Here is a 27,075-nt window from a genome sequence, read left to right on the forward strand (position 1 = left end):
CACATTGCGATTTTCCCCCCTCCCCTAAAAAAAAACTGTTTTTCGGTTTGGCTTTGTGAAATTATCTGCTGGGTTTGCGCGTCGTTTGAATCCGTATTTGGTTCCATAATACCGTTGTAAATATCAGCGAAACTATATACTGCATTGTGTGAGCACCTTCAGTGTCGTTTCGAAGAAAGCAAGATATATAACAAGAAAAATAAATGCAAAATGAAAAACGGGGTAGATTCACCAGCAGTTCTTTGTGCTGTGGGCGAGATGAGGCAAAGCGAAATCAATGATCGAAACGACTTTAATGTGATGTCATTCAGTTCCCAGAGCCAACACGAGCGCAAATTTACAATTTTACGCATGTTATACTTTCACAAAGCTTGCGCATTAGATAGGGTTATTCGAGCATTTCATGCTGACGCTCCAGTGCCTTCGGCATCAGGAGCCGCTGATAGCCAAATGCAGTGCAGACGAAAAACCACTGCCATGTGTCTGCCGTGCGGCGCTCGGAGCCGGCCAGCTCAAGCTGCCGCGCTCTCGTGGTCATGAACGGAATCAAGCCATGAGTCGGCAACTTTCTTCGCCCTGCACTGTCGCTAGGGCCTCGCTGCTACGTGTGACGTCACCGCAAGGGCTATATCAGTGCTTGCCTTACCGCCCATACCACTGCGCGCCTTTCGTGTGGCTGCGGTAGTCGTCCGCTGGCTCCGGTTATGGGCGGTTGCGGGACTTCGTCTTTCTGCTGCAGTTTAGCAGCCAGAAACGGGCGACTTTCCGAGCATAGAGCGATGCCTTTTGCGTGGTGCGGACTGAGCAGCATGGAAAGCGTGGACCGAAGTTTTGGAACTTTCAAAGGACGTGACTGTTGGTCGGGACGACGGAGTGGCGCCGCATTCACGGTAGCTGCATGGGACTCTTCGGCTGCAAAGTGAGTTGTCCCTTTTTTCGCTGCAAGAAGACGTTGCAGCACTCGATGCAAGGCTGAGAGGTTTGGTCCCTTTTCGAGCGCTCGGCGAAAAGCATCCAGCGCTTTCATCTCGGTGTTCTAGATAGATCTGTGGGATTGAACTGCGCCGACGGAGGGTTAGAAAGCGAAGGCTTGGAGAGGCGTTTGTCGTGCCTCAGCAGCGTGAGTTGCTGTGTGAGTTGGTTCATGTTTGAGCCATAAGGGGCCAGTGAAAAAGGGGTCGCTGGGCCGAATTAGGAAGACTTGCCTTCGCCTGAAGGCCGACGCGATAGCTCATTTTCCTTATTTGTTTAATTAGTACAGCATACGTACACATCTGCGACACACTTTACTGTCGTACACACCACTTCGCCTTCACTTGGTGCCGCTCTATATTACACGCTTGAGCCAACTACCCTTTGTGGCATATGTGTTGCGTGCCCTCCTGGTTTGCAGCGCGCTTGGGTTCGAACTCCAATTCCTACGAATTTCTTTCTTCATTCGAAACTTGTCCCAATAATTCCGTCACGTTTCTGAGGCCTTCAGGTCAGTCCTAGGTCACGGCGACGGCTTTCCGACCACCGAGCCGTATGCGCGCTGTCGCCTAAAAGACGCAAGCACACGCTATCGCCGGTTTTTGGTCACTTTCGTAGGCGGTCTAGTTAACGACAAGGTAATGCCACGGTTGACTCTTCCATATTTCATAATACCCATTACTGACGTTGGCATTTGGTTGCGCTTTGTTGGACACGCTATTTCGCTCCACTGTTAGGCTGCCGCTCGATGTTATGAGCCTGTTGATTGGGGTCAGTAGGGTAACGACATTGTGTAGAAGTGTAGACCTACTCAACTCCTGAGTAATACCGACATTTGAGCTAGTTGGTCGAGCATCGTGGAAAAAACGGCGCAAAATTACGACGGACGTAGAAAGAGCATATAGCACAAGCGGTGACTCCCAACTAAGGCCTCATTAGCCTGTCCTACGTCCCTGACCTGCACAGATAACAGCTAGGTGCGTCACGAGGCCTTGTACTATCGCGCTCAGTATGAGCTACACCGCTCGAGCGCATGGCCGAGCGCTCGGCACGGTTGTACAGTGGCGTCGATCGCGCCGTTTTTTCGAACTATCTGGAGAGGGTGTAGCTGTTCCAGCAAGCGCGCTGTAACCCCTTGGCCCCGTTTATCTGAAGGGCACATCATTTTTTTCTTGTTCGCTTTGTTTTCACTGGGGAAGAAACTTCAAGTTTATGCAGCGCCTTTTCCATCGACGAGGCACTGCATGCGGAAGTTGGTTATCACAGACTGAGTGCTTCCATCATCCGCGAATGGCTTTGCGTTTAGACATGATATCAGCACTGACAGAGCATGTTAGCGTCCAGCGTAAGGGCGGAAGCAGCCGCGACGTGGGCAACGCAGTGTTTTCAACAGAGCGTTTGCATGGTCCGCGTACTAATGCGACAAAGCGTTGCCATTGCTACCACCGCCATTCTCTTTTGTAGCAACATTTCGCATTTGGCCATAGCAGCCTACTTTGTTCACTTACGGCAACTACTGGGACCACGCGTCGGGTCGCCTTCACAAACTTCCCTCATGTGCAATTGCTCCAGAACACACCGCGCCTTCTTAAGGTGTGTTGAATGATGTCGAAATTTTACAGTGCTCTATAACTAAGGCCTGAACCCCGATTTTGCCCATCATTACACACATTACGAGAATACATTAGTCCAGTCGGGTCATGCAGAAGTAGCACCAGGAAAGACGTTTCCAAGAAACGTGATCGCAAGATCTGCATGGAATTTTTTATTATGGTACTTAATTGGCGTTCCGAAGGGCGGTGTGTTCACTGAGAGATATATTCAGTCTGAATGAACAAGTTTTGGACGGCACTAGGACAGCTTGCTTGCCGTGAATACGAAAGCCTGAGTTGAATTAAGAAGTCGATTATTGTGGAATAGCAGGTGTATCAGGAGGTTAAATTGGTTCAGTAGTAATCACGTGTGTGTACTGCCTCTTATGCCTTATGACCAATAACCGTGGACATCACGGCAATTTTCGGGGAGCAGGTTTCCTGGACTACCCCACTGATGCTGACAGCTTCGGTTGACAATTAGGGAAATAAGGCTCTCTCATTAAAATAGATTTTTGGTATTTGAGTGAACTCCGAAGCTGCGTCAGTTTTTGTTTCTTTTATTTTTGTGCGACTAAGAATTTAAGCAACAGTCAGAGATGGGGTAGTTAAAGAAGTTATCAAATAATATTGACAACTGTACTATTTCTTCATTGAAATAGAAAGCAAACTACCATAAAATAAAAATTCTCCCTAAAGTAAATGTATTATACAATACGAATACTGCCTACCATTCCTTTAGTATCACAATAGAATTAGGAAGAAAAGCACGAGATGTGCACCAAAATAAAAGCTAACAAATTGTAAATAAATATTTGATTACAAGGAAGTAGACGAGAACTGCAACGCGCACGTAAAGGGATGTAGCAAATTCAATACAGATAGCTGTTGGCGCCGAGAACTGCACTTTGAAAATGAAATCAGAAACTACAAAACCACGAACACCCAGGAAGGAAAAAAAAAGTGGTCGTCACTATTTAGTATCGTGTCATCGCCCTTTGAACGGCGACCACTTCCTGCATCCTCGACGGAAGCGACGCGTACAGATTCTCCATAAAATCTGCTTCATTTTTGATGCGCATCCAATTCTCTTCTACCGCGTTCCATAGCTCATCAGCGGATGATCGGTGCAGTCCTCTTTTGCAGAGCCCGGCTTCCATCCTTCATACATTTTCCATGATGTTAAGGTCGGCTTCTTTGGGCACCCACCGTAGACATCGCACTCCTCGCTCGTTAAGGAGTTCCTCGACAAATTTTGCGGTGTGCACAGGTGAGAGATCATGCTGGAAGAGGAAATCTCCTTCAGGAAAAGGGCCATCCAACGCGTAGGGAATCATGACATAATCAAGTATGTCACAATAGCTTGCCGATGTCAGGTGTCCGTCAATACGATATAGGACACCAAGTCCATCTCGGGACACAGCTCCCTACACATTGACCGTAGTGCGGCCACTTGATGCCACTTCCTGGACGTAACGGGGTTCGTGGCGGGTATAGACAGGGCGCCAAACTCTTTGTTTTTGGTCCCAGCGTGTTGTGAACGTTGATTCGTCGGAAAATATTACCGTTTTCCAGTCGTCGGTGGTCCAGTCGTCGTGTTCACATGCGAATTTAAGTCGCGCCGTCTTGTTCGCATCTGTCAGGAGCGACTTCTGAGCCGCCGGATGGCTCCTCAGACCTCCTTCCGCCAGGCTGCGTTTGACTGTAGACACACTCGCCGACACACCAGCAGCAGCACCTATCTCCTTGGCCATGCTGAAGGGGCTCGCCCGCGCGGCTTTGAGAATGCTCTTGTCCTGAGCGGCAGTCGTTGCTCGAGGGTGCCGTCTATGTGAAGCGTCGCCGATGCGGCCTTCATCCCTATAAGCCTGGATGATGCGGTTGTCTTATTTGACCTTCCAGTCATATCCGCTATTTGACGTTGGGTATACTGCTTTAAGGACAGTTCAACTATCCGCAATCGCTCACTGTTGGGCACCCGGGACATCTTGCGAGCTGACAAACGTATTGCTGTTTATTCTCGGCTCTACAAACAGCCACTTTCCAGCGTATTAGTCTGCGGCGCTTCCGTCCACATTTCCTTGTTCAGTAAAATGATGAAACGAAAAGCGGCCAACCAGACAAGAGCGATTGGGCGGACCGAGAGGGCCCCGATCACGAAGTTTGGGCGTCGACGGACGGCTACAGTTATCATTTTCGAAACTGATGTTAAAACAAGAATAAACGAGGGGGAAGGGGGAAGTGAGCAAGTGGAGGTGATGCGAGATGGCTGGAACAGCTACACCCTCTCCAGATAGTTCGAAAAAACGGCGCCATCGTCGCCACTGTACAACCGTGCCGAGCGCTCGGCCACGCGCTCGCGCGGTGTAGCTCATACTGAGCGCGATAGTACTATTGTGAGCAATATGAGCAGGAACACAGGAGCGCGTGCCCGATAGCCTCGTACCCTACAGGCAGCGAAATGCGGCGGTTGTACGAAACAAAGTGGAAAGGGCGCCGCGGTTCCGCTCACTCCTGGCACTCCCGTCTCGCTAACGTTGCGGCGTAACGGCAGCTGATTGCGTGTCGACGGCTGCTAGCGATGATAAGGCGATTATCACATGCAGAGCGTGGCCTGCAGTTCTGCCCAAAATGCTTCTCGCTGTCTATTCCTATGATATGCGCCGGACGTATGGCAGTGATACCGCCCCGATACTATAGCGCCTGTAATAGCGCTCACGCCCAAGAAAAATCAGTTTTCTGATACGTGTTTTGCTGCATCCTGATTTTGTGAACGGAGTAAAATTGCATGCAGCAGTGCGTTGAAATCTTTTATTGGACGCTCGCCGAATGGTAACAAAATTTGTGTGCACACAAAGTAGTACCCCAACATATTAGTACTAACTTGAGCTTTTCTTGCACGTTTGGCGAGTTAATAGCGCGTCATCGCTCCGCCGGCTTGAATGACGGCCACCATTCGTTCTGGAAAAGATCCGTAGATAGCCTGGATGAAGGCTGTATTATCTTGAATATGTTGCCACTCGTGTTGTATAGCTTCCCACAGTTCATCGGCGGTTGCCAAGTCCGAGGAGAGCCTTGAAAGCTTATCCGTCATACGGGCCCAAACGTGCTCTGATATTCATGTCCGCACCTTTCGCACACTACTCCAGGCTCCTTACCCCTAGTTCGTCTAAAAGACGTGACACGACCTTTGCGGTGTGAATGTGAGACAAGTCATGTTGGAATAGATAATGCCCATCCGGGTGTGGACCATTAAGTGCATACGGGGTCGTCTCGTGCTCCAGCAATGTGCAATATGCAGCACTCATAAATCTCCCAGGGATTCTTACAATGGGACTTAGGCCGTCACACGAAATATCCGCCCATACGTTTACTGACGTGCGTCCACTTGCGGCCACCTCCTTGATGTTCGGAGGACAGAAGTGCCATACTTTCTTCTGCTGGTCCCAGCGAGTCGAGAAAGTAGATTCGTCGGAGAAGTTCACATATTTCCAGCCCTCCACTCCCCAGCTACTGGGATAGACAGCGAACTTCAGACCAGCAGTTTTGTTGGCAACTGTGAGAAGGCGCTTCTGAGCGGCGATGCGACTTCTGAGTGGGGCTTCCCTTAGCCTTCGCCGTACCGTGCTGTCGCTTGTATGCTCCAGGCCGAGCGTACTGCGCACGTCCTTCGCACTCTGAAACGGCTTCTCGTTCACGGCAGCAACAATCAGTATGCCTTGATCTATCGACGTGGCACGGGGTCGCCTTTTGTGCGGCGCATCCTTAATGCCTTCTTCATCTCGGCACGCTTGCACTATCCTGTTCAGTCTTCAACTGGCAGCCTGTCAAGGCAGCAATGTTCCGCTGAGAGTAACCTTTTAGCGTAGCGTTTTATTTCTTGTTCATGATTGAATCGAACGTTTCTGGGTAAGGTGTGACTGGCCATACGATAGGCCATTTCAAACCTTGACCAGAACATATTCGTTGCAGTACGCTTGCCAATACCTAAGAATCGGGTCACACCACTCAGCTCCACACACACAAAAAGGAGCAAAAAAATGTTAACAGCGGCATTGTGCGCATAACTGCAGGCGACACATTGCCACGCTCTGGGTGCCATAATCGTCTTATCATCCCCATCAGCGGTCGACGCGCAATCAGCTGCCGTTTCGCAGCAACGTTAGCGAGACGGGAGTGCCAGGATTTAGCGGAACTACGGCGCCCTTTCCCCTTTGTTTCGTACAGCGGCCGCCGCATTGCGCTGCCTGTAGGGTACGAGGCTATCGGGCACGCGCTCCTGTGTTCCTCCTCGTATTGCTCACGATCACACTTGTATAGAGTGGCCCGAAGGCTCCACTGCACTGCGCCTGCGACGCCTAGCGACAATCACCGTGTTCGAAATGTGCTGGCCGATAGCGCCACGCGCGTCGACGCTGCGGCACTCGCGGGCGGCAGAGATGCAGGCCTGTGTGAATTGCGGGTCGCGAGCACCGGCTTTTTATCACCGGACGAGCACTGCCAGCTGAGCTGCGAACGTGACACGGCTAGAATGCTGGCGGTGCGCGACGCGTTCGAGAGATGCGATACCGCCGGAAACATGCTTCCCTGAAACAGTCTGATAACGATTCGTTTGTACGAAGTGAGAAAAAAATTCTGCATTTGGTTAACAGCTTTCAAACTGCGACACATGATATCATAACCAATTCAGCATGTGGTTGTGCACTTATTTAGACTGTATTTTCAAGCGTGAACAGATGTTAAAAAATAAGGATGTCGCAGTGAGTGTTATTGCATTGCGTTACTCTTTTGTGAGGCTTATGAATTTCCGAGGAGAAAAACCTTTTCGGCTCGCAGGTTGATGGCTGCCTACCATGCCACATTGGGGATTGGCTGTAGGATGGAAATAAATAGAAGCAACAGGTGGAGGTTTTCCTTCCTAAAATTGTGATTTTGCAATGGTTTATTGCATTCGAGTGAAATAATTGTTTACTAGAGATGTAAAAATAAAACACCGAAGTACAAACTTAATACACGCAAAAGAAACCAACATACAAAAGAACAATAATGAATGTAATTAAAATTTGGCGATCCTTTCTGCCCCAAAAAAAGACATCAGTAAAAGATGGGACCTCCTCGCCGTTCTTTCGCGGAGCGGATTCTCTTTGGAATCGAATCGTACAACGAATCTACGAAATCAGGAAAAAGCCGCAGTCGTTCCCACTCTTCCGTTACGGCTTCCCAAATTTGGTCCCCACTTGTTTTTCATGATACCCCACACGTTTCCTGTTATGTTGTGGTCGGGGCTTCTTGCTGGCCAGTCCATCCTCATGATTGCTAGGCTGTCTAATAGCTCCTGGACACGCCTGGCTGTGTGTGTCGGTGCGCCACCCGGCTGCAGCCAGTAAAGTACGTCAGGGAAAGGGCCATCAAGCACATATGGCACGAAAAGTCTCCAAGTTAGCCATGCATGCCTCGGACGCCATCCTATCGGTAAAGTGGTCCGGGGCCGACGTGGCTTAGTGCTCCCCATACGTGCACAGAGGTGCGGCTGCTTGAACGAACGTTCCATACATATTGCTCGTCCTCCCTGCATTGCATTGAAAGTGTGCGAAGAAAAAGCACATGATGTCCAAATGAATATATGGCATACTTTTCTAGTGAAAAGAGTTGAATGCATTATAAACGCTGGTTTCTTTGAATCCTGCTAACTGCAACCGGGCAGCACACGCACTACTGATTACACCTTGGACCGCTATGCTTTCGACCCGTATTTTTTAACCCGGTAGATTAGCAGCGCTTCATAGCATCATGAAGTAATGTTCTCACACTTGATCTGGTTCTTTTGCAACGTATACGTACCCTTCGGCCCAAAAGTTAGGCTCACAGCGGTAGAAACGTCGCAGCGCTAGCTACATTGTCGCCTATGGGCTGCAGCCTTTCGCTATGCGCTGCTTATCTCCGGCAGTTCTGTTCGATATTTGAGGTCTTCAAACTAATCTTAATGTCTGGATCAAAGAGAATGTCTGAAGCAGAAAATCCGGCGTCGTCGGCGGTGTTGACCGCGAGCGAAAAATCCTCGTCATCGCAATGTAAGGCACTGCCCCAACAGGTAGCACGCGACGGCAGCCCCTCCCGCTCGTCTCGTTAGGGCGCAGTGGGGCCGTGCGGGCACGCAGGGATCGCGCGGTGAGCGGCGAACCACGCAGCGCACATCCAAGTCGTGTTCGCCACGAAGCTTGCTGCTTGCTGCCCGTTCGTTCGGCGCGGAAGCTATGCTGGCGTTCGTGGCATCGGGTTTGTCGAAAGCGATGTGCCGGCGAACTACGACTGCAACTTAAGTCCCGCGCGTTTCGGCAGGACGCCTGGCAGCGCTTCTACGTTGTTTGCTGCTCCGCGCGTCCGTTTCACCGTACGTAGCAGAGCGATTTGTCTAACGGACAAGGCGTAGCGCAGAACGGGCGATGGCGTTCCGTGCACCCCCTGGCAGTGCTGCAACACTCTGTCGCGTTCCACTCTTAAAGGCGAAGCTTCAGCGTCCAGTTTGTTGGGCTAGCTTGAATAAAACACAAGATATTCGCGATTAACGATGATTCTCCCCCTCTCCCCCTTCAACTCGTATAAGCAGGGCAAAAAAAAATAATGAAAGCAGTTCGGGGACTGCGCCTCGCGTTGCCCCGCTCATGGATGCATCAAAACCCCTCTATTGTTGCTACACATTATACTGACCTTCTATTCGCTGCTTCAGGTTGTTGAACACCGTTACCCCAAGCGTGGGTCTTAGCCATCCTGGCTTTCTCGCGCGCGTTTTCCTTCTCGTCGGTGGTTGTCGGCAATAGTGGACACGGCTAGCTCGCGCTTGCCCGAGGGGTTCGCGCAGCAACACAGGCAGACGACTTTCACGGCTACCGGAAGTGTGCCTCTGGAGTCGTCGCAGCAGTGGCTCCAGCGAATGGCAGCGTGTAGTGGCCTACTCACGTCACTAAATTCGTGGCGTCTCTTGCATGAGCAGTCTCAAAATCACTACGAGTACATAATCCCTCCGCGAATTCCGAGGACTTAAACTTGGTGCGAACGCTCTGTAATCATCCTTTATAAGCGTTGGAAACATTTACATGCGACTTTGAGTTCATTGCATATTCTCTTTAATGGTGTGCCGCGGTAGCTCATGGGTTCGAGCAATGCTCCATGGCACTACGGGTACTTTGGAGTGCCTTCACAGATACGATGTAGTGCCATTCAGGAAGAGCTTTGTAAAGCGAGTATTCTTTTAAAATGCCTCATTTCTTTAGAAAGCATCTCGCAATCCAATTTAAGGGTAACGCACGTCATTGGAGCGGCAACTTTTTTTTTGCGGGCAGGTAAAAACTGCTTCCGGGCAGGAAGATGTTTTTCCACACAACGATTTAAACAATGAGTTGGCTCAAAAGCATCTCGAAATGCAACCTAGAAGTGAACACCACCATTAAATTCTATATTTTTCATACTGTAAGCTATATTCGTTAGCTATGCTCAATATTTGAATTTCGGTGTGCCTGTACGAGTGTTATTGTTTATCCAGGGTTTGCGCGAGATGTGCATGCATTTATAGTTCGAAGTATTAAGCTGCATGAGCTAGTCGGTGCACCCTTCTTGAAGGCGGCTGGGGCCGTTTTGTAACTTTTCCTTTTCGGTGTTATTGGAGATGCGCCAATAGAAGGCGCAGTCGTCCCCAAATAGATTGATGGGTGAAGAAATCACAGGCGGAAACTTCGTTGTTACTGCACTTTAGGGTAAGATGTTGGAACTTGCTTCCTATCATAGCAACTTTTGATATTTACGAGGCACTTAACCGCTGCGTTATAGAAGTGTCTTCAAACTAGCAAGCTTTTCAGAATTGTATGTAGAGAATGCTGCTGGTATTTCGAAGCAAAATTTCCCTCTCCATCCATCCGTGGTGACCGGGACCGGACAGACTGATGAATGCGAGAGCGATGTGGCCGCGTCAAATAGATTTCTTTAAAATATTCTTGAATATTTTGCAAGCAGTGTGTATTCCGATTTCGGTTAGTGAGTTCCATCTCTTCGTAACTCAAAACATATATTCTTGCAAATTGCGCAAAATCTTAGGTTAAACACCGCATATAACAAAGAGCATTCAGCAGAAAACCCAATCTTTAACACGGTGGATCGTATACGAAACCGTTTGTGAGAAGGCGTAGTGTCTATTTGGTTTCAGATTCCCTGTAGAACATTTATTCGCATTTCGGGCCGTAAGGTTAGGTGCAGCAGGCTTGTTATTCAGCAGATGACCACAGCCTTGTTATTCGACAGATATTTTCTCTGCGGGGAAAGATCCAAGGCTGCGGAGACATCAGAAATGCTTTTGAAACCTGAGTAACTTGTCGAGACACCTGCCACTTATTCCGCTCAGTCCGAGTCAACAACGCTGACGCACCAGATCGCTTGGTTTCTCTTGATGAAGGCGCATACATTCACCACGTGCGCATGGATGGATGGATAAGGCGGAACCCTTTGAGTCGGGCGGTGTCTCAAGCCACCTAGCCATGACTTATGAAATTTTACTGTTGTCTTGATTTTAGCCACCAATCAGGTAACCTTCACTTGGTTACTTCTACCCGCTTAAAACCTACTTTCTCTTCACAGTCCTTAAACCCCAATTCTATGGATAAGCCCGCTGGTTTTCACTGTAGTGTGGATCCCTTTACAGAAAACTATCAATTGTTCAAGCCCTTTCCTCCTCCTCTCCGCCCGCAACGACGATGTGTCTATCTCGTGGTACCTCTATATGTCTTAGTCAGCAAAACTCTCATCCTGGCCTCAAACAACAGTGAGCTTCCCCTACAATTATTATAGATATTTTCTTCGGCAATTTTCTGCTTATAAATCCTTTATGTTCCCAGTGCCGATTTCTTCAGCATCCCTGTTTTCCACAGAGCTGTCTCTATTTCTTAACCTTTTTCTTAGTCGATTATTGCTGATTTGCCCCCCATACTATGGTCCAGATATTTGCTTGCCAATTTTCTAGTTCGCTACCTCCATTTCGTGTCAACAACTTTCCTAGCCCACTTCTTTTCCCACATTTTTCTCAATCGCTCCTCAAAAGCTATCTCACTGCTAGCTTCTCCGCTCTCGAACGACGCCCATCCCATACCACCATGTACCCCCTGATTTGGTCTATTGCCATGTGCTCCCAAAGCTAGCCTCCCTACGCCGACGTCATGTCCCGGCATGACCTAGTTGATGCAGTGCGGGACCGCGCAGGGACCCAGCTGGGTCTAAAACTCACTTGCTCAATAAAGTTTGTCTGTCTGTGGCACAGGCAGGGGCCTATTGGTTTACATTCTTTTTCTGGCTGCCCCACCATACTTTTTGTCTGTCTGTCTGTCTAATCCGCTGGTTGCCTGGCTCGTTCCCGTGGCGGCGGTGGAGCTGGATAGAACCCCTTTTTTTCTTCTTTTTTTCTTTTCTTGTTTCTTTCTTTTTCTGCAATGCAAAATTCTTAATTGGAGCAATCCCTCATCATTTATCTTACATTGGGTTAAGCCTGTTAACTTAGTGGCACAGGCAGGGGCCTATTGGTTTACATTCTTTTTCTGGCTACCCCACCATACTTATTGTCCCTACGCCGCGTTGTTTACTTTCTAACCTTGCTTGAACATCTGGTCTCATGCACAGGACAGCATTGCCGAAAGTCAGGTTAGGAACCATCACCCCTTTCCAGATCCCTCTTACCACTTCATACGTATTGTAATTCCACAGTACCCTATTTTTCATGACAGCTGCATTCCAACTAGTTTTATTCATTACATATTTTTCATGCTCTGTCAGATACTCAGCACCGTTATTTATCCACACCCCAAGATACTTGTACTCTTCCACTACTTCTAGCGTGAACTGCTGTAGTCTATGCTCGCTGACCTCATCTTTAAATATCATGACTGCAGATTTTTCCTTACTAAACTTGAAACCTAATCTATCTCCCTCTGTACCACATATGTCTAGCAATTTCTGTAAATCTTCCTTGTTGTCAGCCATTAGCACTATATCATCGGCGTATATTAGTCCCGGTAATGACTGTTTAATTCATTCTCCTTGCTTTAAAAAATAAAGGTTGAAGCCTAGTCCGCTCCTCTGTAGCTTGGTCTCCAACCCTTGCAGATACATGAACAACAAAGGAGACAAGAGGACATCTTTGCCTAAGCCCCCGCTGTATCTCTACAGGCTCTGATACATTTTTCTCCCATTTTATAAGCACTCTGGTATTTTTATATATATCTTTTAAAACATTAATTACTCGATCTTCCACATCCAATGTGCCCAGTATGTCCCACAGATACTCTTGAATAACGTTGCCGTAGGCTCCCCTAATATCCAGAAATGCTAGCCATAGGAGCCTGTGTTCCTTTTCAGCAATCTCTATATACTGCGTCAATGAAAACAGCACAGGGTGGCAGCGCCGCCACCGCCACGATGAAGGCTCGAAATGCTACCGTAATGTAGCTATCGCTAGGAAATATGAATATTTCTGTTTCTCAATAGTTCCCCGTTTTCTATCCGGTTACTAGCGGATGTGACCGCGAACTATGCAAGTTTAAGTCTCATAGCTCACAACAGCGTCTTCCGGAGAAGCCTGACCTGTATAGCACTTAGTGTTTCTGTTGCGTTGTTTCTGTTTCTGTTTCATCTACGTTTTTTATGTTCCACCTTAAAATACTCCTAGAGACGCACATTCTGTTTTTCAAGCCGAAAGCCTTGTATGACTCATCAGCATGCGAAACCCAGCGTTGTCGTCGTTGACCGCAAAAGTGGTCAGAAAGTGTGATGTCCCCATAGTCTCAAAGACCGGAAGTGACGTCGTCAGACGAAGTGACGCCAGCTAATGGGGAAGTGGCGTGGTAGCTTGGTTAAAGCGCCGCTTCCTGTGTCCGCGTATGCCGTGTGATCTTTTTTCAAAAAACTTTCATCCTAACGCCTTTGACCTAAAGGCGGTTACCAGAAAGGCCTTTCAGACATTAGTACTAGTTACGAAATGGCACTAAGGAACAAATGTAGATAACTATTAGCCCACTATGACACACAAATACTTTAGCATTCACAGCACGTAAGTCCTAAGTGCCTTCCGCAATTTTTATTTGAAGCAAGTGTTAGCGTGATGATGATCACGATATTATAGACCCTTTACAGCGCCCCGTATCATGGGAGGCTCCCATCTTTGATCACGTGATTACGGCGCCATTACAAGCCTCCTGTCGGCTCGGGGGCGCGCCTCGTCGCCCTATGTTCCTTTTCAGCAATCTCTATAGACCGCGGGAAGTGAAACAGATTGTCCTCCAACCTCTTTTGTTTCCGGAACCCATTTTGTAGCTCCCCTAGCACGCCCTCGTTCTCCACCCAAGCCTGCAGTCTCTTTTATAATCTGCATCACTACCCTGTAAACCAGATGTCGCTGTTATGGGACCGTAGTTACGCCAGCTTTGTCCCGCTTTCCCTTATATATCATGTTCATTCTACTTAATCGCCATTCATCGGGGACTTTGCCATCCATTATCATTTTATTCACTACCTGTATTGATTTTTGCTTGGATATTGGTCCTATATTCTGTATTAACATGATCGGAATACCATCTGGTCCTGCTGACGCGCTACTAGGAACCTTCTTCTCTGCCCTTTCTCACTCTCTTTGGTCAAGTGAAGCAATTGCAGTAACCGGTCGGTCCTCCTTCGACAAATTATGTGCAACATTTCTTTCTATAATTTTTTTCTGGCCTCCTTGCTCCTATGCGTTTCATTGATTCATCCTCTCCAGGGTCTCCTTTCCCCGCCGATTTTGACAAGCCCGTTCCGTTGGATGTGGTTTCGCTGGACATAGTAAATAGAGAGAGTGGGAGTCCCGTTAATCCATTCATGCGCATCACTAATCATTCACTAATCATCACTAATCATTCATGCGAGGCATTTGGCTAAAACTCTTTATTTCCAACAATAGTTCCTGAACTACAGTATTGAATCGAATTCACAGAATGGGGCACGTCATTTGTCCTTGGCAGGAGTTTTCGAAGGAAGTGGTCTCAAACTTTGGAAAAAATGAGGTTGGACCACGTCGGAGGGGTCGGCTTCTGAACACAATGCATCATTTCTTTCACGCCTAGTCATGGGAATAGGTACAGGTTACCCCACTGGAGCAGTTTGCTCGGAAATTAGTTCAAATTGTGGCAAATGTCACTTAAAAAGAAAGTGAGAGGTACAGACAAACAAACAAATAAAAGAGGCGGGAGAAGTGCATAAACTTTTCTAGAAAAAAGAGGTGACTGTGAGGAAGGAGAAATAAAAGGCAAAAACTAAAAATCAACCACATGACCTTAGAAAGAAATGAGCTAGGTAGAGAGACAGCAAAGTTAAACCAATCGCGCCAACCTGCTGAGGACAATTAATGTGCCAAGGATGGCACGAGTAGTTAACCAAATTAAATCCCTGTTCGACAACCCAATTTCCTTTGCTGCCCTCCTAATACCAGCACAAAGGAGCCCACGCGCACTAAACGAGAGGCCTAGGACCTTGCAGCGCTTGTTCGGTCTAGCTACAACCTCTGGAAGGGTCCTAAACTTGTCTCACTTGTGTTTGCAGCGCCAATGTCTCGGTGTCGTAATCCCAAGTGACTGCCACATCTAGAATATACGTACAATGGGGCTGCTCATTCGGCACATTTACACATTCGGAGAAGATGAAATTGTGGCGAGCAATTCTGGGGAGATGGACAGAAGTACGTTTGCCGACAATCTGGGCTGCATTTTCCGGTCGAAACTTGCAGCGTCTGCACAACCTGGTTAATGGATCAGATGATTGCTTGAAGATTTGCCCTCAGTCTCAATGCTTTTATCTTGTCCCAGTCTTCTAAGAATTTTGAACCCGGCTTGAGTTCCAAGTGGCTCTCTCCTAAAAGAACCCAAGTCCTTATTAATTAAGCGGTACTGCCAATATTTTAGTGTAGACCGTCTAGAGGTATTCAAGGCCTTGTTGACATCTGCAATATCTAAGACACCGTGTGGGACGTCCAGGTGTTGGTATGGATGGTCACCCTTTCGTCACTTAGGCACACTTCCACAGCGGTGTCTACCTGTTCTGACCCCAACCGCTGCAACCTGGCAAATGCTTTTAGCTGTCCCTCTGGTCCTAATCAGGCGAGGTGTAACACGCAACCCCCCCTGTTTATATTGAAGAGGAAGCATGGTGTTCGAAAAAGACAGTGGCAAGTACAGTAGCCTTTTGGCCTCGATGCGGGTGTGGTGATCCAGATATGTCCCGGACGCCTTTGCAGCGAGAATGCTGGATGTTGCATAAAACAATCTTGGAACCAGAACACTGGTGAGACAGCAAAGTTTTTGAAATGGTTTCAACCGTGCGGACTTCAAAACTGGCAATTGGTGATTAATGACGTCAGTTGAAACCCAGGGTGGCTTGTTTACAAAAACATCGACGCCCGGATAGCGGATAGGCTCATTACGATCCTTAGTTTTCAGCACCGCGCCCTCGAGCCGGAGCTCGGGAATGCGGTACTTAAACCATTTCAGCCGTAATCGTAGCTGGCATTGTAACGCCACCCGAAACACTGATTCCTGGCTGGATTCAGCTTAAGGCCCTGCTTAGCGAAGTACCCAACTGAAACATCCAAGTTTCGCCGTAGCTCGGCGAGGCTACTGGCGACAAGTACGATGTCGTCAGCATAAGCTAATGAAGCCATGCTAGTATCCGTTATGTGGAGCCCCAGACCGGATCCGTTCACCTCATGCAGCAGCGGATCAAGCGCCAGATTGAATAGGAAGGGAGACGAAGGGTCCCCCTGATTGATCCCCGCTGCATGAACACACGGATCCGTCCGTGACCCCCGCGTGTGAAAATGTGGTCCTCTGCATTGAATACATGTCTTTTACAACCTAAAGGTATGTCGGGCACGCGCCCCCCTCCTGCAGTGCTGAAAATAACGCCTGGTGACTTACGCTGTCGAACGCTTTGCGGAGATCAAGTGAGGCGGCATAGAAGTCTTTTTATGTTTGTCTTGCTCCATTTCATAAGACGCTGTAGCAGGAGCAGGTTTTACTGTCCGGAGCGGTCATCAGAAAACCCGCTCTGCGGGGGATGAAATCAACATGAAGAAGTGAAACGGGCTAATAAAAGCCAAGAAAAAAGTCGAACCCAGACGGAGCTAATTGTTATGGGCCTGGAATCTGCCGCCGAAGCTGGGATGTCACGCTTTAGTAAAAAAACTGTTCTGGAAATGCGGAGGTCCTCGGGTAGACAATGTACTCAAAGAAAGTTATTCATGACTAAAGGGATGACGTCAATGGGGATCTTACCTAGCTGCGCCACTGTTTGGCCGTCCGGTCCGGGAGCAGTATTTTCGCGCATTTCCTGGTAGCAGGAAAGCACCTCACCAGAGATAAAGAGTGGGGCCTCCGATGGCCACACTCCATGTTCTATCCCTACACATGGGACCTCCGGAGATTCGTTCTTGAAGTGGGGTTCATATTGTTCGTGAATCTCAGCTAATCAGATTTTCCGGCCATCAACATGGCTTCTGCTGAGCTCGTCCAGTAAGAGTATTGGGGCCTTGTTAAATAATTGATGGTACTTGTAAAGCCCGTGAGAACCTCTTGAGCAATCCTCTCGTACCTCCAGGTTCCAAGCTGGTGAGCAATACTTTCTGGCGTTCTGTTAGGGAGATACTGACTTAAAAATTTTGGACCGATGGGCCTGCCTAATTTCCCCTGAAGGCCAATTAGTTGCCGCCGGTATCCACCAGTCCAGGAAAAAGCAGGAGCAGAATCCCCTTCGCCGCCGCCAGAACTGCTAGCACCCGACTTCCCTTTGCCACCACCACCGAAAGAACCACAAATAGGAGACATCTCTAAAGCGGTGTGGAGGGTGTGATATCTTGCACCTTGCATAGTGCGAAAAATGCCGACTTCTATTGGTCATACGAAGCAGAAAAACATCGCCTGCATACCCACCTGACTGGCGTGTTGTGGAACTGCAGGTAGTGATCCTGCAGGCGTTGTCGAGTGGAATCAATGTGCTTGCAAGGGGTGCATCTAACAGCGGAGGGAGGGTAGAGGTTTTTTCCACCAGGCCTGTGAAGGGGAGGCACAGGGCTCCTGCTCGACTCCCTACCGCGAGTATGGCCCGAAACAGGAGAGGACCCAATCGCCTCGTCTGCACTAGATGTAGGACGATTACTGAGCGTGGAAGGAACGGATAAGTCGCTGCGCCCTGAAATGGCACAATCAGTGGCCGACTCGACTGCCCCGCCTTGATAATGTGTCGCAGCTCGCTTGGCGCACTGGATGAAATGTGGTTTAAGGCTCGATGCCTGTGGATGGTTCTTCGGACAGTGTTGGCATTCCCACATCACGTATATGTCGTAACCCGAACGGTAGTGCTTTTACAAAGAATGAGTAGGGCCCTCAAAGCCACATTAGTGGCAGATATGGGGCTTCTTAGGATAAGTTAGTTGCATGACGTTGGTAGCTATTGAACAATGAGATCCCGCCCCTAAGAGACCCCCGGAAGGACTGCCACCACCGGCAGCGAAAAGTAAAAAAAAATTGTATTAGTATTACCATGCCTGCTGCAAAGGAATATGGAACACCGAGCAGGGTACAGACTCCACGCACTGTGAGAGAGAAAAAGGAAAAAAAACTGCACCTCACCTCTATGCTGCCTCGCGACTATCGCACGGGCGACAGAGTGACGTGGTGCGCTAGAGGTCATGAAGACCTCTGCAGGGAATGGCACAATAGACGGCCTAACAGGCGAGCGCGACGTGTCTGTAGGCTGTTCGAATAAATAACTCTGTTCTCGTGGAGCGGAATGAGATGAACAGAAAAAATGTCCGCGATGCAGGCTTTGAGCTGATCGGAACTTCAAGGAAGCCATAGGTCCGCGCTAATTGCGCAAGGAATGAAACGAACAGATTCAAGACAATGACCCTGGGGTCACGAAGATCAGATTTCTCCTTGACATTGAAATGGAGCAAGAACGCAGGGTTCGTACTCTACTGGAGATGCATGTGTAGGAGACCTGAGATACATCTTTTACGTGCTCCCCCCTAAAAAATTTCCTTCCAACCCCAGAATGGCCCCCCGGACGAAGATTGTCTGGAGAGCTACCAAGCAGTACCTATTCATTTACTCGCGAAGCTAAATACAGATAACCTATGTTTGCACGCGAGGCTAAATAACTATGTAATATACTAAGTATTGGTAACAGAAATGCTAAACCGAACCACTCGCAAGATTTTGTGGGGGGGGGGGGGGCAGTGGCCAACCAAACCTTCATGGTGTCCTTTGAATGAATGAAGAGAGAGGAAGAAAAGAGAAGGAATAGAGAGAAAAGAGAAGAAAAAAAAGAAAATTGGAAAAGAATTTTAAAAACTGAAATGAAAAGAGAGGAAAGCAAAACAGGAAAAAAGGGGAATAGAACACCCCTGCTAAGGTACTGGATGGGAAAAGGCACTACAACGCAGAGTTCACACAGTTATGAAGTCCAGAATAACAGGAATGGTGCACAGCACTCTCTGGCGAGGGGCCCAGGCCACCGAGGGTCGGTGACCATGAAGTGGCCCAACAGACGCAGCTGGCCGACTGTACATCACAGTAGGGCGCAAAAGCTGCAGTGACCATGCAGGCTCCAAGAGTGATGCTGCTGATGAGTCGCAGCTGTTGAGGAGTTACAGCTGTTGAAGAGTCAGCCCGCCTTAGGTATTGAAGATCAGGGCAGTCCCAGATTGGAGGCATCTGGAGGGCCACGGCCAGCCTGACGACCAGTGTATCGGCCGAGAAAACTCCCCGTCTAACAAAGAAGTTTAATGACACCCCGAAACCAATAAAATACAATCAAAACCCGTCTGTACATGACCACAACGAGTGTATCGAGCTAATCGCCTAACATCGGGTGACGACAAAAAGGTACACAGTACATATTTACCATTAATACTTTTTGTTAAAAAAAGGCGCGGCACTGTACAACCGAATCAGCTCTCCCTGCGGGGGAGGGGGGGGGGAAGCACACACCCAGGGCCAGCCCTCAGAGCAGCTAAAACAAACCACACTCTAATTGCACAACAGTCAGAAACGAGGTGGGCGGGCAGTCCAGCTAGTACCGTGGCATCAGCCGTACCGTAGCATCGGCCGTCCAGTATGACAAAGAAACGCGTGTGCCAGCACTACAAAAACAGTGCCTCCCCATCCGCTACCAGCCGGTCAGACAGGTATCGTCAGATGATGAGACGCCGAGTCCGCAACGCCGGGTACATTGCCCTCGCCGGCTGCCGCCGGGCTTCGACCAGACAGCGCCGACGCCACAATACAAACATAGCGCAAACAAGAACAAGTTTGCCAAACTGGCTGCATGGTTGGCGGACACCTGGCCCGGCACGAACAGAAAACATGCGGTAAACCAATCGCCACATTGTCCGCGCGGCGGGACACGTAAAGAAAATATGGCGCGTCGATTCTTGCGCTCTACATTGCGCGCACTGGGCATTGGGCACAACGCCCCACGATGCGAGCCGTTCTGACGTGGGGAGGACGCCCCAAAGTCGCGAACCTCGGGAGGGAGGCGACTTGTACACCACGCACGCCACTTGCGTACCTCGGTGCGCCGCTGGTCGTTCAGTTCGTTCTGAAGCTCCCACTCGCCCTGTTTCTTTCGAGAATTAGACATCCTATCATACGTTCTCTTCTCTCAGCGCCAGTACATTCTTGCAAAAATATTTAAAGCCTACTAGGTCTCTTAAAAGCACTACCGAGCGACACGGCTTCTGGGGTTCTAATAAAAACCGTCCTGCATTCTGTAAGATACTGTGTATTGCAGACTTTCATGTGACGAGGACTGAGAATAAATATCTTAAAATGCAGTCCTTGAGAGCCAAAGTGAATCTTCTTTTAAACTGCACTGCTGCATATTACTACATATCTTTCGCTCGGCCTGAGGTCACTATGTTCCATGTACATTTTCTAAAAACAATGGCTTTCATACGCTTGGGCCAAATACAACTGAACTTAGACAACATTACATGGTCGCACTCACAAGTGTGCTCACTTTCTTTGTTCTGAAAAGAAATCGTCACAGGATAATTTTATTCCAAAAGCAAGATTGTCTGCACGAAACATCAGTTTTTAGATGTAATGCTTCCATGAATAAAAGCGTCCTAAGCCAACACATTGCTCAGCAGCCAACCTTGTGGTTTTAAGAGCACCCATTTAAATTAAACATCTTTTTATGAAAGAATTCAAACACATAGTATAAAGCACCCCAACGTCCCGACTTCGTCAAGGCCAAATCAGTTTTATATCAATGCGCGGATCGGGGGTTTCACGGTTTTCCCCTGGAGGATGGAATTGTCCTCGGGAGAGGAGCACAAAGGTTGCCTCCAAAGCCTTGGTGCAGTTGTCGGAGGTCTCCCTGAGTGGGCGGATGCGGGGACATGAGGAAGAACGGCAGCTGGTCTGAACCTCTCGTTCAATGCACTCGTATCTCCTCGCGCCTAGCTGCTGCGCGATGCTGTGTGGAGTTCTGTCAAGCAGATACTGGCTTAGTGTCCTGGGACTTGCATACTTGCCCAGTTGCGTCTGAACGCAGACCGGCGCTCCCAGTCTTGCACCGAGCTGATTGCGAAGAAGCAGGTCTCGGCAGATCATACGAGGGTGTAAAGCACCACCGCCAAACCCACCTGACTGGTCTGCCATGTACATTTAAGCAGTGGTCCTGCAAGTGGTGTCGCCTGGAACCCGTTTACAATTAATGCATCTGCCCCGCAAGGGGGCGTCTGCAGCTTGCAGGCGTTGGTGAGTGGCGACACCACGAGTTCCCGAGCATCCGCAGTGACATCCCCGCAGGGGATTATGGTGCACAGTGCATCACCACGGACCCGAGCACCCGCGCCTCGCCGTGCGTGGTATCGCCGTGTCCGGGGAAAAGGGGATCCTGGTGGTTGAGCCGATGCCGAGCGTTTGGACCTTTAGGGCCCCTCGGCGGAGGCAACACACCACTTTGGCCCCAGCTTCCTGCAGACGGCACCGCCGGCCTGACCCAAACGGGGGAAATCGGCAGTCGCCTTTTCCTGTAGTCCTCTACATCTTACTTTCCGGTCTTCTTTCTGACTACTGTCCTGTCCCCTCGTCGTTTCTTGGTTTTTTCATTTCTTCATGGGCGGCTAGGTTTAACCTTGTGTGGCGAACTACCCTGGGTTTCGTCTTATTTGGTTATAGTTGAGGTGTACAGCTGGCGTGGGCAGGACTTGCGTGCAAGTTGCTGTCCAGTCCCCTTGTTGGGCTCCGTGGTGGGTGGCTGACACCGTGGCTGAAAAACGAAATTTTTTTTTATGGCTCCCCTCCATTCCAAACCTGATCGCTCTCTAAAAAGAGGGCGGAACGATGAAGATTTTTTTCAAAAAAGAAAAGTGTCATTCCCAAAATTTCATGTCATTCACAGCAAAGCTGAAGAACAAGCAAAACTGATTTCCCCATTCTTGGTAGCAAAGTGCCTGACAGATACCTTGGTGTTTGGGTATAAGGTATCAAAAATGGCTAGTGGCGACTTACTCCTCGAAATACGTGACACTGTCCAGCACTCGAAACTTGCAAACATTGTATCGATAGGGGAGATTCCTGTCTCCATCACGTCACACCGATCTTTGAACACAGTCCGAGTCGTCATATCAGAAATTGATTTTGTTCACTTCTCTGAAAAAGAAATGCTTGAAGGCCTTGCCGACAAAGATGTCATAAATGTTCAGCGGTTAAAGATCGGAAGGATAACAAGGAAATAGATACGAAACACATGATCCTCACTTTCAACACCAGCACACTACCTGAAAGCATTGAAGTCGGGTACCTGAAAATAAATGCAAGGCCATATATACCCAACCCACGCAGATGTTTCAATTGCCAGAGGTTCGGCCACGGCTCACAGAGTTGTCGCGGCCGCAAAACTTGCGCTAAATGCTCTTTGAAGGACCACCAGTCAGATGATTGTGTTGCTGCCCCGCGGTGCACAAATTGTGAGGGAGACCATGCTGCATACTCCAGGGCTTGTCCGTCCTAAAAAAAAAAGAAATAATTACTCTGAAAACCACTGAAAACATTTCTTTCAAGGAAGCGAGAAGGCGATACGCTGAAACAAACAGATTCTCCTTCACTGCGAAAACAACCTTCGCCGATGTGGTACGTGGGCGCGGCGCATCACACCAGGCTTCGGCACCTGTCCAGGCCGCACGCAGTGGGCGCCCCCTGGTGGAATATCTGATACAACTCCGCCAACCCCAAAGCAGGCTGCGCAGACCCCCGGGTCAGCGGGCCTCAAGACCTCTTCCCACAGGTCGAGGTCTAACTCAAAAGTCAGCGTGCATCCTGCACGGTCGTCCAGCGCCTTTGCTGAGGCGATGGACACGACCCAGGGCAGCCCCGTGCCGTCCACATGGGACGGACGGCGGAGGTCTTTGGATCGATCAAAAAAATGAGAGGCTCCGAGTCAAGGGGCCAAATCAAAGTTAATCTAATTTTATCTGCACACACGCACACATTAAGATGGCTTTCATAATACACTAAAACTGCAGAGGTCCCGTAAATAACTATAACGACAGAAAAGACATTTTAAACACAATTTCTCCTATTGCTTTATGTGTGCAGAAAACCAATCTAGGCCCTCAGCACACAAAGGTGCTAAAGAAGTATACTGTCTTCCGCCGTGACCAAGAGGGGGCGAGCAGACTCTCGGGAGGCGTAGGAATCATAGTGCAACCTGGCGTAGCAGCTAGCGAAATCAAACTCAAAACTATGATACTAGTGAGTCGCACCGACCAAAAATTAAGATGGAATGACGTTTCGGTTCCCACACGGGAGCCTTGTTCACAATGAGGCAAAACGTTGCGGTGGTGCCTTTTTATGCGGCGTATATGCGATCCCAGGCATCTCGCGTAGATAGGTGGCAAATTCCCGTCATTTCGATTGATAGTATGCGCTGTTGTTTGGATGATCAGCGACTCAAGACAGAGCCGTCATTTCCTGCTTTTTCTTTGGCGACAACAGGTGCCTCTGCCCAGTTGATATTGTGGCTGGCAGATACTAAATGCTCAGCAAGCCCATTTTGTTCTGCGCGCCGGTTCTTCACGTCATTCTTATGTTCACGTAATCTGCGTGCAAAATCTCCTGCTTCGCCTATGTATACTGATGGGCAGTCGGCACATGGAACCTGATAAACGCCAGGGAATCTTTCTTTCTTAAGCCCGTCCTTGACATTGACAAGTTGGCTTCTCAGTTTTTGAGACGGCACATGAGCAGTGTGCACACCATATGAACGTAAGATACGCGCAAGTGCAAGTCCACACTGCCAGTCAAACAGGAACATAAATTTTCAGGCGTCACTTTTGACAAGACACATTTCTGTCACACATTAACAACCTGAAAAAGAAAGCATCCCAAGCCCTCAATGTATTAAAGGTACTCTCGCGAAAACGGTGGGGGTCCGATAGAGCATGCCTATTGCAAATATATCGCTCTTTGGCGCGCTTCAAGCTGGACTACGGGTGTGTGGTATATGGTTCGGCAAGAGCATCCTACTTGAAACGACTGAACCCTGTTCATAATCTTGGTTTGCGCCTATCAACTGGAGCTTATAGAACATCCCCGGTAAAGAGTCTTTACGTTGAAGCTAATGAGCCCACACTAGAGGATAGAAGAGTCACGCTAACATGCACGTACATCCTAAAAACCCGTTCTCTCCCTAAGCATCTCTGCTATCCCATTGTTACCAAGTGCCCATCTAGGAGATTCAATAATAAACCACATTTTATCAGGCCTCTAATAATGCGCTTTGAAGATAAATGTTAAGACTTAGAAGTGCTGGACGCCCTACCAAATATTGCACAAAGACATGAATATCTACCACCATGGTACAGCCTTCCTTTGGTGTGTGACTTCACACTGACACACGTAAACGAAGAGAAAACACAACACGAGCACATACTGCAAGAGTTCTTTGCACTACAAGAAAAATATGACACACTGAATTTTACACTGATGGCTCAAAAACAGAAAGTCATGTCGAAAGTGCAGTAATTCAAGGAACAAATGAAAAAATAAGATTGCCACAGTATACATCGGTATTTACTGCGGAGTGTTATGTCATCTTTGCAGCTGTAGAACAAATAGTAAAACAAAATATAAAAAATAGCATCATTTACACCGATTCACTGAGTATGCTTAAAGCGCTGCATTCTACAAACGCTTCTGAACCCATAATAGGAAAAATCATACATAACATAGTTAAAATTACAAAGCAAAAACATAAAATTATATTCTGCTGGGTCCCTAGTCATGTTGCAATTTTAGGTAATGAGAGAGCAGATGCTTGCCCAGCACAAGCTACAATTGGCCATATAAAACAAGTTAACATACCACAGAGGTATTTTTCTAAATTACTGCACAGTAAACTCAGGAATAAGTGGCAGATTGCATGGGACGAACAAACAAACAACAAACTACATTCTATAAAACCTGTTTTGGGAGAATGGAGATCATGTACAAATCAGGAGCGTTTCATAGAAGTTATTTTGTGTCGACTACGCATTGGACACAAACCTTACTCACAACTTCTTACTGACCAAAAAAGACAAACCTCTCTGCGAAATGTGTGGCGATGAACTCACGGTAAACCACATTTTAATTGTATGCAAAAAAACTGGAACAACTGAGGAAAAAATATTTCGCAACATTATACAATGAATACATCACACCACACCCCATGTTACTTTTAGGAGATCAAGCACTGGTTGATTTTTCAAGCATTTTTAAATTTCTCAGAGAAGCCAATGTTTTATACAAACTTTAGATATAAAAAGCGTAACCTTTAACAAAAGCTCTAACCGTGTATTTGGCGCATCATAGCCTCAGTTGCTTTTGCGCCATGAAAATCAATATAACTAACTAAGCGTCTGCCGGCATCACATGCGCAGGACATGAAAGTGGGTTCTGCATAAAACGCCGGTACACTTGGGTGCCTTGAGCGGAACGCTACGTGTGATCGATGCGACGCCTGCCGTGGAGACTGACGCCCGAACCTTGCCCGTAAGGGAAGGAAAATGAAATAAAGATGGTTTTAAGTACAGGAAATGACGCCTGCCTCACATTGCGCAATATCCTTGATCCCCCCTCCCCCCCTCCCCCCCAAAAAATTATTTTTCGGTTTGACTTTGTGAAATTATCTGCAGGGTTTGTGCGTCGTTTGAATCCGTATTTGGTTCCATAATACCGATGTAAATATCGGCGAAACTATATTAAACATACTGCATTGTGTGAGCACCTTCAGTGTCGTTTGGAACAAAGCAAGACGTATAAGTAAAATAAATGCCTATTACTGTGTGCGCGTCAGTATGGCTATGCATGGAAACTGCCATTCACTCGACCGCAAACGTAGCCAGGGTGATGCGCCTTTTCGCTTTCGACCAGGATTAACCAGAGCTAAAGCACCAGCAATTTTTTTCCAGGGCTGCCAACGTAGTTTTGATGGAGTGCTGTAAATTTGTCAAACACCGCATGGTACAAAAAAATGCCGTGAAAAACCTGCTCATAGACTTTTAGCTGGCAGTGCGTGCTTAATCACGCTTTTCGGCAGATATATTCAGAACGACGGCGGGACAGTCAAGCAGCTAAACGTTGCATCCCCCGTCGTTCCTTCCATAGCTGACAGTACAAGGCAAGGGTCGCTGACTCTGTCATCGTGTGTCCCTGAGACCATCGAATATGCGTCCAAAAGCTCCCTAGTGGATCTACTCTTACAACGTCGCTGTACCCAAGTCCTGCCACAAAATGCCTTGCGCTTCAGCACACTGCATGGAAAACATTTCGAGCCCTCTAGCACCCTACAAAGCACCACCGACAAAGTATTTTGTGGCGTTGTAAAAGATACCATCGAGCATGGTTTAAGACACTGTGTATCGCAGAAAGACGTGTAGTTGACAAGAGGAATGAATACCTTAAGGTGGTCCAGTTCTTTCGTGGCAACACGAATCGCCTGTTAGTTTAGGAGTACTTCTTGTTGGGCTAGTTGGTTTGATTTCATGATTGCACGACTCGGCGCACAAAAACGAATCATAAGGAAAACAGGACAGAGCTCTGAACTGCGCTCCAGAATATTATCCACATTTTATTCAGCTTGTCCCATGTCGGCTGACTTTATTACTCATTTTAAACAATGCTTTTATTAACCTCGTTGGAACTGCAACGGCCTGGCGTAAACTTGACGTGGCAGATACGCCTTGCCTAAAACATCTGACGGTTACACTCGGCGATATGTCTGACGTCTGCTACGTCGGTGCTGAAGGTATTCTTTTGAAACAAAAAGCTCCACTACGCCAGCTTTTCCAGCCATCAGCGGGGCCGTAAGTTTGACCTTGAATGTAGCTAGAAGTCATAGGAAATGACGCCTGTATTATATTGCCATTTACTTCGCAAAAAAAAAAACAGTTTAGAGGGGA

General features: G+C 48.1%; 1 protein-coding gene across 3 annotated transcripts in view; it reads left to right on the forward strand.

The window, feature by feature from the left end:
* The first annotated feature begins 673 nt into the window (after positions 1-673).
* The window catches only part of LOC144101715 (uncharacterized), a 77,080-nt gene continuing 50,678 nt past the window's right edge, over positions 674-27,075 (forward strand). For all 3 annotated transcript variants that reach the window (XM_077634850.1, XM_077634851.1, XM_077634852.1), the window contains exon 1: positions 674-919. The gene's annotated coding sequence lies outside the window, so the exon portion shown is untranslated. The remainder of the gene's footprint in view (positions 920-27,075) is intronic.

This window comes from Amblyomma americanum, chromosome 8 (genome assembly GCF_052857255.1).
Source record: "Amblyomma americanum isolate KBUSLIRL-KWMA chromosome 8, ASM5285725v1, whole genome shotgun sequence".
NCBI lineage: Eukaryota > Metazoa > Arthropoda > Arachnida > Ixodida > Ixodidae > Amblyomma > Amblyomma americanum.